The sequence below is a fragment of the Eutrigla gurnardus genome (assembly GCF_963514095.1).
Source record: "Eutrigla gurnardus genome assembly, chromosome: 19".
NCBI lineage: Eukaryota > Metazoa > Chordata > Actinopteri > Perciformes > Triglidae > Eutrigla > Eutrigla gurnardus.
In genome coordinates this window covers 1,829,172-1,834,216 of record NC_139930.1, presented here as the reverse complement: position 1 = coordinate 1,834,216, position 5,045 = coordinate 1,829,172, and the positions used below count along the sequence as shown (strand labels likewise).

The 5,045-nt window shown below is 42.7% G+C and overlaps 1 long non-coding RNA gene across 1 annotated transcript; it reads right to left on the bottom strand.

The window, feature by feature from the left end:
- Positions 1-1,019: 1,019 nt before the first annotated feature.
- Positions 1,020-3,010, bottom strand: LOC311029357. The gene is made up of 3 exons (XR_014598868.1): positions 1,985-3,010; positions 1,693-1,888; positions 1,020-1,587 (listed from the first exon to the last, which is right to left on the bottom strand). It is a non-coding gene; the product is annotated as an uncharacterized lncRNA (long non-coding RNA).
- Between the last annotated feature and the right edge of the window lie 2,035 nt (positions 3,011-5,045).

Below are 5,045 nucleotides of genomic sequence, written 5' to 3'. Positions count from 1 at the left end.
TTAACTTGTAAAGTGTGTTCATAGGTCGGTGCTTTTATTTTGAATTCCGTTCATGGACTGCATTACCGTATTAGCTAACGTATACAGGCACCACAAATCAACTGGCGGCTAGGTTGACTGTGGATTTCGGAGTGGAGGCGGGCTTGACCGCAGTTCCCCCTCTGCACTACACAACGGCCTATATAAAACACACACACATACAGAAATACATTTAACAACAATATTGGTCAAACTTAACTCGCCCGCTTGACGAGACCCTCCCCCGGGGTTTGAGCTTGTGATGCCGTCCAACTCCCCGGGGAGCGGCTTCGCTGGACGGCACAGACAGTTCGGCTGGCGTCAGTGTCGCGCACGGCAGCAGGGAGTATGGCAGTGGCGGCTCCTGCACTCATCTAAAGCCCGGCCCTAACTTCCTACAGGAGGCAGCAAACCTCCCCTCCTCACACAGGAACCTCTGACCCCCTCTCTAACTATCTTCATCGCCGGCAGTCCTAAACGGCTGCGAACGACACCCTCCCTCCCAAGAGTGCCGAACCGCAGCAGTCAGATGCTCTCTCCGTGCCCCGTCTGCTCTGTCCTTTATCACCTTCCAGACGACCCCCCCCCCCCCCCCCCCCCCCCCCCCCCGCAATCACACACACACACACCTGTACTCAATTCCCTTGATACACAGGTGATGCTAGGTGTCTGAGGGGGAGCTCTAAAAGAGACAGCAGCCAAACGCCGTCAAGTCGGACAACAAAGTCAACGTGACTATGGTGCTCAAGCGATAGAACACAGCAGCAAACCAAAGAGGATATGGTATATACATGTATATATATATATATATATATATATATATATATATATATATATATATATATATATATACCGGTATATATATTACACGCACACACACACACACACACACACACATACATATTAGTGATGGGCAAAGGGAAGCTTCGAAACAGTTCGAAGCGATGTTTCAGTATGTGTTGAAGCCTTGAAACGAATATGAAACCTTACTCTACAGTGGCATCTAGTGGCCACTTCTGTGAACTACATGCTCTGGCCAAAGAAAACTCCTAATTATGTGCCACTATGAAATGAGCTGGTGGTTTCCTTAATTTAAGTAGAATACAGGTTGAATTAAAGAAACATTATTAAAAACAAATAAATGACACATTGTTATATGCAATACAATAATCAAAGATTTTTATTCAAAAATAATATTTGTTCAGCTCTTTTTGAGCTGAGTCTGTTTCTTTTTTTCGATAACACCTGCTTTAGAAAAAATCATTTCACAGGGTACACTTGTTGCAGGGACCCTTAAACATTTCTTAGTCAGCTGGTACAAATTAGGGAAGACAGCACGTCGCTCTTGCCAGTATTTCAAAGGATCTGCCCGTCTTGGAATAAAAGGATCTCTTAAATAATTTTTCACTTCCACAGTTGCATCCGAAGTTGCACTTTGCACAATATGAGTTTGGTTCACTCGACTGTCAAACAGATCCCACAAACTCTCTGCTGATGGGGATGTTGATGCTGCTGATGTTGATGCCGATGGTGTAGGTGTTTGTGAGCCTGAGGATGAAGCTTGTGGGTCTATTTTGAATGCAAAACAGTAATTACTTTACAGTACATATCTTACATATTACTCTTTCCATTATGCTACATCATGCAGTACACGGAAATAAAAACAGTACTCACCAGGTGTTAATGTAGCAGCACGTATCAACGAAGCACACTCACAAATAAGTTTCTGTTCTGCTTCATGGGCCTTCTTTGGGTTTCCAAATGCAATGGATTTAAAACGTGGGTCCAGCAATGTGGCAAAGGTTAACAAGGTGGACGTTTCATAGGTGCCACATCTGGTTTGGATCCCATCTCTTAGCAGAGTGTGTGCCTAATGTACCAAAGAAACACAAGCATTAATTATAACATTTAACATAATGATATGCATGGTCACATCTGGCATTGATGTTATTGCAACATAGCCTACCCATTTCAAGAGTCGGATTGTGTGTTGAGCCCCTCATTTTGTCGTTGACTTTATGTTGGATCATTCGGTAGAGTGGAATAAGCTTTGATGTAGGGACTCTTTCCTCCTCAGACAGCTCCACAGTTGCCAATTTGAATGGTCGAAGAAGATCCAAGCACTCAGAAATGACCTCACATTCATAGTTGTTCAGAGGTGCTTGGTCTGTAGTCAGACAGGACAGGGAAGCAGCCACCGTCTTTCTTTCGTCATATAAACGTTGTAGCATGTCATATGTACTATTCCATCTTGTTTCAACATCTTGAATGAGTTTAAGGGCAGGCCTGCCCATACGTGTCTGCATCTCGGGGGTTAGAACTCCAGGATGAGTGCATCTCAGGTGGCGCATCATTGAGGATGTATTATTGCAATAGGCAAGCTGCCTATTACAAATCATACACCTCACCTTATTTGGGGTTTCCAGTGTGAAATGCTCCCACACCACAGGTAGTGCTCTCTTGGGTGGGACTTCCATACCTAAACCTCTAATCTTATCTAACAATAAAGTATAATATAATACTAATATCTAACAATAGGCTATATTACTAATATAATAATACTAATACTAATACCTAAGGCTATATTACTAATTACAATATCTAATAATAATACTAATATCTAACATTATATACTCACTAAGTCACTCTCACAAAATCTCTAATTCTCTCTCCCAAACTATCAAACTCTCTCTCAAACTCAAACTATCTCTCAAACTATGTCTCAAACTCCAACCACGAAAACCCTCAAAGAACTTGTGTTTCTGCATGGTTTTTAAGCTTTTGAGATTGTTAATTGAACCAATAGCACTGCAAACCATGGCACCTGTCGAAACTCGGCGATAGCCGTTTCGAACCATAGAGGCGTTCCTTCAATCACTGAACTACAGTCACGTGACATGGGCGTCTCAGAAGCGCTGTTCGGCACATCGTTTCGAAACGTTTCGATCCGGGACTTCAGAGACGCGCCGACACGCCCGTTTCGGAAGTTACATCACTAATACATATATACATACATACACACACACACACATGCAAGGCAACATGTGGAAGGGCTTTTTTTCCAGTATATTTGTATTATCATTCTATGTTTGTATTAACCAGACCTCACATATAATAGGCCTACTCACAGCACAATGCACGGAACTTAAGATCAAGCCATGAGATCAATGCGACCAAAATAAAAAGTATCATTTCACCACAAGATGTGCGGACCTGAACACACGTCATTGAACTTTTAACCAATGAGAACCATTCCACTGTAGCGGAGGTGTGGACAAACCGGTTGCAGTCGTCGTAGACCGCGCTGCCAAGCGCTGCAAGAAGCGGCTCTTAAAAACTTGTTCCTGCAATGTTTTGGGTCACGTGATATGGTCGCGACCATGTGACGTCTTTGTAGTCGGCTGCTAAGTCGGACACAATTCTAGCCATCATGCATCGCTTTCAACCCACAATACATCACGTTAGGTAGTGCGCTGCAGGCGGCTGTGTCCCAGCTTGCATATCTAGTACACATGTAGCTGTTATGGTCAGTGTTGGGCAAGTTACTCTAAAAAAGTAACTAGTTAAAGTACTAGTTACTTCTCCCAGAAAGTAACTAAAGTAGTTACTGAGTTACAAATTCTAAAAGTAACTAGTTACTTTGGAAAGTAACTATTGCGTTACTTTCAAATAATTTTTAAATACTGATATGTCAAATAATTTGGACCCCATCTCCATCCCTCTTTGACAGAACTTAAAATACATGTGCGTGTTCAATTATTTATGATAAATCTGAGTATTATAATGGAATGGATACTCAATACACTGCAAACAGAAATCCACAGGGCACAAATCTAAACCATTTTATTGGAGATATTATAATTACTATGCTTATAGAGTGGATTGATAAAAATAACACAATATATCTTTTGGAACTTTTGATATTTATTGCACCTCAATGGGTCACAACTAAGCCAAATTAAATTATGCTTGTTAATTTATCAAATTATTGAGAGCTTTGTAAATGATGAGGATGATCTTGAAGTGGATATGCTGCTTTATTGGGAGCCAGTGAAGGTGTTGCAGGATGGGTGTAACGCATTTCTTTGAGTAATTTACACTTTGACTTCTAAAGAAGTCGTTTATGTCCACTTTTCTTTTTTTAGACATCCTGGCGCGCGCACACATACGCGCGCGCACATCCGCACATGGACACCGATTCAAACGTTAATGTAAATGAAACCTCTGATATTAACATCCTTCTAGCTTACGTGAACCAGGCAGAACAAACTCCCAACTTACAGTAGCGGACTCCTGTAGGACTCCTGACCGCAGACTAGCAGAACGTCGGTGTGCAAGCAAGATGGAGTGACAGCGGGGACGGCCAATCACACAAGAAACGGCAGAGCCAATCGAGGAGCTTGTGGGCGGTCTAAACTAAGGGAAACAGGCTTCAGCTTGAGCGGCCGTCTTCCGCTTGGTCCTAGTGCGTGACGCGTCTCTGTTTACTATAGCGTGACATTTGTTATTTTCTGCCTTCAATGTAGTAACGCGACACATTTTTTGGCAGTAACAATAACGGCGTTATAATAATGAGATAAGTAATCAATTAGATTACTCGTTACTGAAAAAAGTAACTTATAACGCCGTTATTCCCATCACTGGTTATGGTCAATCATGTATTTTCATTTTTTTCAACAAATCGACCGTGTGACTTTTATAAATGTCATGTCTTCTTTTCTGAAGTCAGTGCCAAGAGATTCGCGAACCTTCGGGCACGTCTGTTCTTTTGAACCCGCGGGGCGGAGACATACTGGAAAACAACAGGGAGGAGGGACACGTAAATCCCACCCAGGGAACCCGAAGACCACCGATTCGTCAGAAGTGTTTGACAGACAATCTATCTAACCAATCTGCAAACAGGATGTCTACGTTGAGCATAGAAGCAGATGTGTAAAGTTCTACCGGTAGAGCAATGGCTCTACACACACAACGCGGGGCCATCCGTGTGGTGATAGATCGGGTGAAGCCGCGCAGCACCGCAACAT